Raw genomic sequence first — 12,023 nt, forward strand, 5'->3', positions numbered from 1 at the left:
GAAGGAGGTTTTATGACTAGAGCAAAGAATATGTTGACCACAAAGAAAAAAGATGTTTTTATCAAGCAGAAATAGGTCTTAGAAAAAGCAGAAAGATACCACAAGCAAACAGATGTGCCAATGTGGCAATTAGAAAAAAAGTCTAAGAATCTTCCACTGCAAGAAAACTGAAAAACAACTTTAAGCTTAAGAATGTCATTAAGTGCAGTACAAATGGTAAAAATAATGGCTTTCAAAAATAGCTGAAGAGTAGTGTTTTGCTGCTATTTTGCATTTTATAAAAACCAATTAAAGTTATCTATGTGTCTCGGCTCAGGTAGTAGACAGTATTTCATATTTGTAACATACTAACTCATGTGATTGGATAGTATTGACCATAATATGGTAATGATAGTGGTTATGATAGCCTATAGGTGATAGTAAAGGTGTTGTATATGATGCTGATTGGTTGTTATGTACCGAGATGCTCAGCAAAGAAAAATATATAATGCATTGTAACCAGAACTAAAGGGTCTTCAGGCTTGCCTATAGCTGGAGCAGACAGCTGGAGCGTGGCTCTGTCATACACAACCCTGGACTGCTGTATACAATAAACAGCATTTTGAAGAGCCACCTGGAGTCTCACATCTCTTGTCTCAGGCTCTTACACTGGAGTATTTTAGGTTTTGTGTTCATGGAGGTGTTGGGAGAAATGCTGGTTTTGTGTCTCCTGAGTGTTTTGCTGGAATCTCCCCTGCATTTTTGTGGATGGGAGGCAGCATAAGAAAGTGTTGCACTCCTGTTTTAGTGGCGTTTGAAGCAGAAAGGACCAAGTTCTCTCCTCATGTCCATTGATTCTCCTCCAATTCCAGTGATTCAATGTAAACAGTCAAGGCCAAATGTCAAGAATTAGAGAACTGGAAAGCCATAATTTATGGGAGTGCAGGCACAAAAGAACCCAGTGAAATATTCTGTTAATGTTGATATAAATGGGTTAAATACTGTTGCTTTTAACGAGGTCAGCCCATGGCTGCTTCTTTCCCTTTCAAAGCCTGATCAGTGTTACTGATGATGCAGTAAGGACCCGTATCCATTTTCTTCCGTGAGGGGCCTCTTAAGTATAAAAAATTAATTTTGAGGTGCACATTCAAACCAATTCAATTTCTGAATTAAAGGTTTTTTCTCTTTTTGCTATGTATAAGTCATTTTCATGACATGACTGAGCTTAATATTACTTTATTCATTGTGATGCATATATGACTGAGGAAACACAAGTGATGGAAAATCTAGCTTTGTTTTCTAAGCAAACTAAATCTAAATCTGCCAGGATTTAGAACTAAATCTGCTTTGGTGTCCTTGTGATATTAGCAAAGAGCAGGATATCAAATGTAAACCAAAGAACTAAAACCTCCCAGAGAATCCCAGCTCAGTTTGAATTACAGGTCAGCATGTGCTTGGCAGTTGTAAAATATGCCTGGATTTTTCCAGGAGCTCGTATCTCTTTCTGAAATTTGCAGCTTGAAACCCAACCAGCATTCATGGCTGGTGCTGTGGGTGAGGGTGTTGTGATGCAGCAGGAGATGAATCAAGTGTCATCCTCTTCTGCTGCTGTGGCTTCTGAACAAATATTGCCACAGTAGCAAAAGCATCTGTTTAAAATTCAGCATCTGTCTAAGATAAAGTATACTGTTGTTTAAGTAACTGCTTTTCTGGAGAGCCAGTGATACATTCCTGTCATTGGTTCCTTCCCCCATCCAATATTTTCTGTGCTTGCAATGCTTCTTGTTTGCTGAACTCCTTTCCTGAAGGCACCACACATCAGGCACCAATTAGGAACATTTGACAAGAGGGATTATTTGTGTGTTTAATGCATTACACCTAGAATGGGGTTGTGACCTCCTGAAATGCAATCTTTAGCTTGTCATTTGTTTCAGCTTCTAAAATCATCCTTTCAGTTCACTTGGAGGGGGACAGACTTTACACACGATAAAGACTCCATGTGGCAGAAAAATTATCCTTGAGCTGGTGATACTATGATGTGTTGCTTTGATTTAGGCTTTTTTATTTAGAATATAATACCTTATGCAGGAGATGAGAGAAGGGCAATGATTTAAAAATAGCTCCTCTTTGCTTGCTGGGTGCAGACTAAACAAGACCTTAATCTTAGTTTGAGGTGTCTTCTGGGGTGAAAATGGGCATAAGGAAAAGGAGTTGAATAAAACTGTGCAGTATCAAATAGTTTTCTTCATTCTGTGAGGCAGTGAGTAGGGGTGCTGAGTTGCTCTACTGGTACATGCACAAAACATATTAAGATTCTATTTAACTTGTTCAAAGCAGATGTTAATTGAATGCATGGGAGAACAAGTGTGAAAGACTGTGAACCTGTGAGCATGAGGTTAATCATTAAAAAGTTATCAGAGGAATTTTTGCAATATGCTAGCTACTTTAGTTCCTTATGCTATTAGTTGTAGTTTAGTTGTGAAGCTTTTACTCATTGACTCTGGTAAGGTAAAGCACAGACCTTACGTTTTTCCCTCCAGCAGGGAAATCCAAACCAGGGCATTGAATTTAATGCTTGATTGCAAGGTTAATGGAATCAGTGCACAACACAGCTGAGCTTACTTTTTTACTTCAAAATAATTTCAGTTTGCCTAGAACAAAGGCATTTTAAATCAAAAAAGGCATTTAAATACTTTTTAATTTAGTTTGTGATTGTTTTTTTCTTTCTTAGCTCAGTTTAGGATTATTTTTTTTCAAGGTTGGAAATAAATATCCTATTGTTTTGTCCATTCTGCGCATATGGACACGGTGTGTGCCATCTGGTTATTTAAGTTTATTTCACATAGTCGGATACAGCTGCTCCATCTGAGACTAAATCTGGCCCTTGCCTTCATATATATAACTTGAATTGGTAATATGTGTAGGTAAATTAGATCTGAATTAATCTTTCTGTAGTTGCTTACCTGTGTAAGCTGTTGTTTAGAAGAGATAATTCAGACCTGATTTATCACAAACTTGTGGCTGGGACAAGAGGCTCTGAATGTGAGCTTGTCAAGTGTAGCTTTAATGCTATTAGGGCAGTGTGACCTGTATGACCTTTTAAAAATCATCAGTGATGAAGTGCTTAAAAACCTACTGCTGAGCACAAGTAACTTTGACTGTTTCCCTTTTACAGTTCTATTTGAGGTTGCATAAATTATGTGGCTTTGCCTAAAGGTAAAGTCTTCCCAGCTCCTGATTGTGATGATTTATTGAAGAGTGGGTTGTGTTGTCTTGGTGCTTCCAGCAGCTACAGTGTTGATGGACTGTAGGGAGAACAGAGTAAACAGAATAAAAATAGTGCTGGGCTTGCTCTCCGGGAGTGTATCTGTATCCTGACCACATCTGATGGCTACAGCCTGGTTAAAAACCAGTCCACCTTCAGATTAACTCTCAGGCAGATTTGTGACTGAAGCTGCTTCCTGGCAGTGTTTTAGAAGTATTTCTCAGCATTTTAGAAGTATTTCCTGCTTTTGGAAAGATCTTTGAATAATCCCAGGGGAGACTGTGGACCCTGGACAGGAGATGGACAGGAAAGAAGAATTGGAAGAGAAGCAGAAACAGAGCAGACAGCCAGAGGACATTCCATGCAGAGCACACATACTTTGCTGTTAATAAGGATGTCATTAAGTGCAGTACAAATGGTAAAAATGATAGCTTTCAAAAATAGCTGAAGAGTAGTATTTTGCTGCTATTTTGCATTTTATAAAAACCAGTTAAAGTTATTTATGTGTCTCAGCTCAGGTAGTAGCCAGTATTTCACACTTGTGGAGTAAACTCCTTTGTCTGCAGTATGATTAAATTCACTAACTGCAATTTAATTTCTTGAATCCTGCTACAGTGATGAGATTACTGAAAGATGGGCTAGTTCTTGGTGGTTGAGGGAGATTGTTGGATTGCCTTCCTAACCAAGGGGATTTGGATCACACTTCAGAAGGGCTGAAAAGCAAGCTGAAGCAAGTCAGCAAGTTGGGGAAATACTGGCCTGTTTTGAAAAGTGGGGAGAGAATCAGTGGAGGAGGATTCCACTGAAAGCAGAATTACAGTCATTGTGCTAAGGGATATTGCTTAAGAAGCTGCATCAAATTTACTGTAGACAATGGGAAATAATAAAAGAAAAATAAAATTTTTGTTAAGATATCCTTTATGTGGTTTTATGGTAGGTTAAGACAGCTCAAAGTCCTGAATGTGGTCTCAATTTTTCCTCTTAATTGAGGCAGTGAAGCTGAGGTTAAATGAAGGTGTAGCAGAACTACTCCATCAATCCCCATCCCATCATTGCTGGAGTTCTACTGCTCTAGCAGTGGTAGCACAATACATAAGACAAGGGTCAAACCAGAGAAAATGGTTCTGGAATAGATATCTATAGACACATAGACTGGATAATCTTAATCTTAAATTGTTAGAAAATGACTGGGTTGTATCTTAAGCTTCAGGTGGAGCCCATTGCTATAATATTATGTAGAAATAGATGTTGCTGCTTTGTAATGGCAGTGGACTTCCCATCACCTCCTTCCCCTGCAGTGCTCTCTCAGGAGTGTTGATGTGTTTGTGGGGTTTCCCTGTAAAGGAGCTGCAGGGAGGAGATTGCTCTGGTGTTCTGTGTGAATGAGTTTGCAGAGGGAGGATGTTCCTTCTACCAGGAGAAGGAATAACTGCATCCACTGAAGTCATCTACAGAGCTCAGGAGGTCTCAGCTGAGGAAGTTGCTGCCACCACACTATTTCCATTCTGCCTGGAAGATTCCATGCCATCAGTTCACAGCTCCTTCACTTCCAGAACATCCTAGCAGTTGCACTTGCATTAAGTTGCTACAATTAAGATAACTTAAAAACTCCACTTTTCCCATTTCTTTTCCTTACTGTGGAACAGTGAAACTTATACTCCTGTAAAAGAATCCTATGTACTAAATAAGCATAATTTTCTAAAAAATTACTTAAACTCTCCAAGATTTTTTAGGATAATGTAGATAAAAAGTGGTTTTGAGTGTTCACTGCTCTCTGTGTCTCTGCTGTGAGTCACTGCAGTTTGTGTATCTATGCCCATCTAGAGTTGCTTAACAGCAAAGTCACAGGACTGGTGAAATGATTCATGCCTAGCAGATCATCTGCCCTGTTTGACCATCTGTTTAGATTTTATCACTAAATTAGAAAAAAATGCTATTGCTTCTAAATATGCAAATTGTACCTTGGTACCTGTAGATATCTATCTCTCTGTCTTTGAAAGATCCCACATTTATCTTGAAAACTGGCTCTCAGAAGCAGGGGAAATTCACATTGCAAAGATTCTTTGAAGTTTATGGCCCTGGGATCTGCTGCTTAGAATCACAATACCATATACTTTTATTTTCCAAGGAATCTTTTCACAAGCTGCAATCCAAAGTGGTTTTAGATTTCATAAAGTAATTGCAAAGCTAAGCAACAAACAGTAGCTCAAAATAAGGTATAGTAGCTGTACCAGGGGGCTGAAATGAGCATTACCAAAAGGAAGAAAAGGACACTCTACATACAAACATGGCAAGGTTAGGCAAGGGAAGTAGTGTCTTTGACAGATCTGTATCAGTGGTCTAAAAGATGACAAACTTCTTGTAAAGTTTTCTTCAGGTCTATAAGCAAAAATTTTCATTACATAACACAAGCTTTGTGTGAATTTGTTCAGTAGACACAGTAACAATGTTTTTCCTTTTTCTTGCACGTTTTTTAGGGGGACTGTACATGTGGTACAGTGGAGGAAGTATTCTGGGCAGTTCTTCTGTAGATTTGGTAGTGTTAATTCTGTTCAGAGAGGCATAATGGAATGGAGATAGGTTTGAAAGTTTTGTTTGTTTCCTAGGCTTGGTCTAATTTTACTCATTGCATGATGGCAGCTAAGACTGTGATTCCAACAACCAGCTTAGTGAGGCTGGAAACTTTTGGAAGGATAGAGTTTTGAGGAGGGGATGACTTAAGGAAGTAGATAATTTTTCAGCAGAAAATCCTATCCAGGCTCCAAAATACCATGTCATGTGGTAAAAGCAATAGCAGATGAATGATTGACCTGTGGAGGCTAGCTGTTGAAGGAGTTTTCTGCCTTTTAGTTAATTGACTTTTTGTAAAATTAGAATTGGTTTTCCTTGGGGACAATTCCTCTTCTGTGTATTCATGGCCACAAAAAAAAGCAGATTTTACTGCAGTAAGGACCTGTGTGCATTCAAGAAGCCAAGAATTATCCTATTCTTCTCTTACTCAGGTATTCAGGTGTTTTGTAATACCTGTTTTAGTAGCTCCACAGGCTGATAAGGCACTGAGAGCAGTTCTTTGCCTTTTTAAATAATTCTTCATATGAGAAAGTGCCACTTCTCAGTATTTTACCACTCAGTACTAAAACCAGTCAAACAAAACATGCTACGACTGCAAGCTCTTCCCTCCAAAGTCATTTATTGGGTAATCTTCAAGTGCTTGGTTATCACTCTAGTTCTAATCCTCTTCAGAATTGCCTGTTTTGATTAGATGTAAACATATGTAAGAGATAGTCTGGACCTAGGCTTTAGGAGCTGCATTTCTTGTTGAAACTTTTCCCCTGGTGTCATGCCCCTCTTGCTTTTCTATCTGTGATTCTCATTCTGCATGCCTTTATATTTTAGGAAATATTTACATCTCTCCTGTAGCATCCAAATAAAATGTTTAGGCCAGCAGCTGCTGTTCACTAAAGCTAAAGGAAGGTGGGAAGTGCCTTCAAGGGAGCAGCTCAAGGTGACTTTCTTTTTGAAAACCCCTGCAAACAGTTTGTGCTTCCCTGGAAGGCTGCACTGGGCATGTGGACAGGTGAAGGGACCTTGCCTTTTCCAGAGTTGTTGGTGCTGATTCTGTGAAAACAGGGAAAACTGCCCGATTTAAGCAGCTGAATAATTTACATCTAGGGATGGCAAAACCACAATCCTACACCACTGGAGCTAGATTTTCCTGAAGAGATGCTTCTTTTCATACACCTGCACTCAAAGTATATAAATATAAAGTTGATCTCAGTGCTGATTTAGAGGCTCTTCTGAAACCCTCTATTTCTGCTTCCCTGCCAGAGATTCGCACTGACTTTTCTGTTGTATGAAGTGGCTTTCAAAACACTTTAGACATGTGGGAAATTAAGCTTATATTCCAAGGGTAAACAAGATTGGAGATACAAAGAGCATTTTGAAGTGGATCAGGGTCTTTGTGCTTTGCATGACAAACAAAAGAATGTGAAATGCCTGCTGCCACAGAGCAGACTTTGTTGTTTGGTTTTCCATGTCCAATGGCAAGAGAGTCAACACAGTCTCATGACTGTCCTACACCAGTAACCTCCAAGTTTGAGGTTTGGAGATTGACTAGATAAAACTAAAACTAATAGCAGACAGCTGTCAGGCTCCCAAAGCAGAATCCCAGTTTGAGGCTGTTTGAAGAGCATGGGAGCTCATTGTGGCTGTAAAGCAAATTTCTAGACTGATCATTTTTCCCCCAAATATTGTGTTTATTACTAAATGTCTCATTACTGGCAAACCTAAAGGTTCGCCTTTTGATCTTTGTCTTCGTTGTCTATAATTGTAAATTTCAATGCTTTCTTTTTAGCAGATGAATGTTTCCTGTAATGGTATTGTTTAGAAAATTATATAGGAATTCTGAGCCCAAATGTAAGATGCATGTCTTTTCCTGTATGCATGCTCTTCTGAGCTTTGCTGGAGTTTTCTTTCTTTCTTTCCTTGTTGCATTCTTTCCTTTTCTTTTTGTCTTGGTTTGAAAAGACAGGTGTCTGCTAAGGAAGGCAGGAGCCTTTTTCTCCTGAAATGGAAAATTCAAACTTTCTCCCTCCAAATTATTATAATTTTGAAATTAAGGGGCTCTCAGGCAAAGGTATGGGAGTCAGAATAGTAGTTCTTTATTAGGTTTAAAAAAAAAAAAAGAATAAAAATAAAAATGCAGTAATACAAAACAACAGTGACAGAGTCAGAATAGGGCCTGACACCCTGTGGGTCAGGGTGGTGGCAGCAGTCCCATTAAATGGTGGCTGCAGTGCTCCTGCAGTGCCAGCTGTGCTTCTGCTGGAGCAGGGATCCTGGACAAGGGTGGAGTTTTCTTCTGAAGTTCCAGTGGTGGTGTAGATGGGCCTGGTCTTCCTCTGGGAATCCAGTGTAGAAAAAAGCTGCTTCTCTGGGAATCCAGTGGGAACAGGTTGCCTCTGGTGTTCCAAATCTCAGATCCTATCCAGGTAGGAATGCTTGGCTCCTCCCCCTGGGCAGAGCATCTCCCAGTGGGATGATGGAATTTTCTCAGCCATGCAGGGACACTCAGGGCCATGAACAGAAGATATTTTCTGGAGGGAGGATTGGTTGTGGAAGAGATAAAGAAAACTGCCCCTGTTTTTAACAGGTGACCCAATTAACAGAAGGTAACTGCCCCACATCTAACAGGTGGCAATAGAAAACACACCCCCAGCCACATCTTGTGCCACAACGTAAGATTGATCCTTTCCTTCCTTTCCCTTTTCCCTTTTCCCTTTTTTTCCCTTTTCCCTTTCCTCTTCCTTTCTTCTTCCTTTCCTCTTCCTTTCCTTTCCTTTCCTCTTCCTCCCTCTGTCGTTTATTCCCATTTTTGTCCCCTCCAGTGAAGGGATTTCAGACACTGCAGGTGGGGTGAAGGGTTTCCATCTCTGAGGTCCCTCCAAGGAATTAATTATATTCTGGAATCCATATATATCCAGAATATCTGTATGCTTTGATCCATTGCATATACATGGGAATGAAACTCCTAAATTGAACAGTTATCTTAAATGTCTGAAGCTGGATGGTACTACTACCCTGGTATATCCAATAAATATCCACATCTGCAGCATAGCAGAAGAAGCTCTAAGGTGTGGTATCCACAACTTTAGGCTCATATTTGAAATTCTCTGTATTTTGCAGTTATCTCCTTCAGCTGTCCTGTATGGCAGGTCCTATATTTTTAGTAGGTAATGAAGTAAGCAGGGGGTACTTTTGGGCTTACTGATACCAAAGAAAGTTAAAGCATCCCTGACCTGGTGCTTGTGGAAGCAGAAAAAGTCATCAGGTAAAAATGAAGGTTCCTTCCCAGTTTCCATGGCACTTCACAAAGAGGTGCACTTTTTTCCCCTTCTGCCACAGGCCTTATCTGTCACCTATAACTGGGTTTTCAAAGAGCAGGGAATGTCTCATTTTCCATGTGTGTCCACAGACAGAAGGGCAGAGAATGGAGTGTATGGTCCATGTGGAATGAATGTCTGTGCCCAGTGGAAAGAAATTTCCCCTCTGTGGAGCAGCTGTGCTGCGTTTTACCAGTTGGAGAGTGGAGGGACAGGGATAAAAGAGTATAACTCTTTTATCTATATGTATTTATATATTTATAACTATATATATTTATCTGTTGCCCCAGGACTTTTGGAGCTGCTGCTTATGTCAGATCATTCTTTGGTGTCATGATAATTTCCCTGGCGTCCAACTAGATATTCCATATTGAGGGTCCATACACTTCTTATCTGTAGATCCTATCCTGTTCCTCTCAATTCCTCAGCTTCCTCACAACATAGGGATTTTTCAGCAGTATGATAAGGTAACTTTGTGACCTTTTTATGGCAGCTAATAAGATTCACAGTGATGTTGAGACTCCACAGAACAAGCAGTCGCTTTGCTCCTGATCTTTCTGCGTTGAGCTCCAACATCCTGAGGCTTGAACTGCTCAGTGTTACACAGCTCCATGGGCCTTAAAAACACTCTGCCATTGTATAAACAGGAATTAAAGCTTCCACATGATGTTCTTATGTTGCTTAAGTATATGCAGTTAAAGATACATTTGGCCAGGATAAATAATTGCAAGCTCCACAGTGGAAACACTTGGAGTGACAATGTGCTGCTAACAGCAGTATTATGAGAAGGTGTGTAATTTGTTTTATTAGTCAAAGGGTTTTTTTTAATATTGTCACTGTAAATAAAACATCTAATTTTATTAAAACTGATTGCTGCAATTTGAAGGTAATTAATTGGACGTAAGGGGCATTGGAATGTGTGAAACCTGTGTGCACAGGGAGCCTCAGTAACCACCCCTTTGCTAGAGGTTTGTTTATGTGTGTCCAGGTATAGATGGTCAATAAGTAGCCAGGGGATAAATACTAAACATTGGAAGTCTGATTAGTGCCTGAGCAAAGTCCAAGGGCTGAGGTCAGCTCTTTTTAACAATATGTTATTTTTCTGTTGTTCCTTAACTTACAAAGGCTCAGCTCAGCAGAAACTGTGGAGCTACCATGTGCTTTCATCAGCCCCAAGTAATGTTTTAATCTTTTTAATCTAATTCTAACTTTAAAGCTTATATTTTCTGATTATGTTGTTAAAGTTAATTTCAGATATAGCAACTAATTCGTTCGTTTTGGTTTGAGGAAAATGAGCAAACCACCTTGAGTGTTCAAAAAGGTTTCATTCCCTCTTTCATGTTCATTGTCAAGGTTGATTTATTCTTGTTATGAAACTTGCAGCTAGAAATACTCTTCATAACATGACTTAATGCCTTAAACATTTCTTTGAAACCATTCATGTAATTTGATACCATCTGATATGCACATGCATAGTTTCATGTTTCATTTGAATTTTTATGCAAAGACTTAATTTTTGTTTCCAGGGATATCTGAAACACAATATTGCATTTGCAGAACTGAAATTGTTTTAATGCAGAAGGGATGAGCAGAATATTATAATGAAATGGCTGGAGATGTATTTATAGGCAACTATGTATCTCTATGGAAAAAGATGAGAGGGAAAAGGAGAAGAAGGAATCACCAACATAAGCCCATGGGAAAGAAATATGAGTATACTGTGCCAGGTCAAGTCCCCAGAGGTTACATTCACCCAGGAAAGCCTTAAATTCCACTTAACCTGGAATTTAAGTGTTTTGGGACTGTGTGTATCCTCTGTCTACTCCTAGAGAGAGAATTTATTAATTAGTGCTTTGAGAGCATTTCTGAAGCAAAGGACTCATGAGAGGGATCAGGTGGTAGAAAGAAATCTGCATTTGCACATTTCTAATGACTCAAATGTGCATGCAAAGGAAAGACAGAAATTTTCTGAAATCAAAAGACTGATTTCAAACTGAAGTCAGTCTGTGAGTTTCACACACTTACTTCTGTTGAAATTCTCTGTTGGCTTCTAACTATAACCACTGAGTCGTTTCCTTATTAATAGAGGTTAAAAGCCAAAATGGCATATGGCAACAAGAAGTTGCTTGTTATTTCTTTAGGTCTAAGTGTGCTGGTGATGCCCACCAACACTCAGAGGGCAAAATCAGAGGTGTCTTCCACGCTGTGACTTAAGAGTTTTGGTCCCTTTCTGCTGTTACTTCTGACCAATTCTTGATTTTAGTGACATTCTCATTTCTCACACCATGTTTGTACGGGCTGACTTTACCTCAGCTGTAGTGAGTTAAACATGTGATTGATAAAATAATCACTTTTCTGTGAGTCATACCATATGCTTCTCTCTCTCCACCACCACAATTCTGCTCATTCTTTTCTGTGAGTTATTTTACCTTTCCTGCATCATCCCCTCTATGCCACCAGTTTGCTTTCCCTTGCAGCCATGCGTCTCTTTCCAAACAATGCCTTGTGCTGTGGGGTGGGCTTTCATCTACCTGTGTCCTCAGCAAATTATTGCAGCCCAGCTTTGCCCAGGAAATGTGTTTGAATCTTAAAGATGCTCCCCACTTTGGGTACCTTCTTCTCTTATTTATTGACATCAGGCTCTGATTTCACCACCAGTTTTTAACACCTTTAAAAATGAAGGGTTTGCAATATATGGTGATGTGGTTTAATTTATTATGGCAATGTGTATGTTATCAAATCATTTAGGAACAAGGGATTATTTTCGACATTAAAAAATGAGAGCCAAAGGTAATTTATGACTTGGCTAAGCAAGACTGAGTGAGATCATGGGAGACAAATGAAACTTTCTTTGGACATTTTCAGGAATAGTAGTGAACTGTAGCTATAACTTTAGT

At 39.3% G+C, this 12,023-nt stretch overlaps 1 protein-coding gene across 15 annotated transcripts in view; it reads left to right on the forward strand.

Moving 5' to 3' along the window:
* Nucleotides 1–12,023, forward strand: part of NAV2 (neuron navigator 2) — a 381,846-nt gene that overhangs the window by 297,932 nt on the left and 71,891 nt on the right. The window lies entirely within an intron of this gene.

This window comes from Lonchura striata, chromosome 5 (genome assembly GCF_050655825.1).
Source record: "Lonchura striata isolate lonStrDom1 chromosome 5, ASM5065582v1, whole genome shotgun sequence".
Taxonomy (NCBI): domain Eukaryota; kingdom Metazoa; phylum Chordata; class Aves; order Passeriformes; family Estrildidae; genus Lonchura; species Lonchura striata.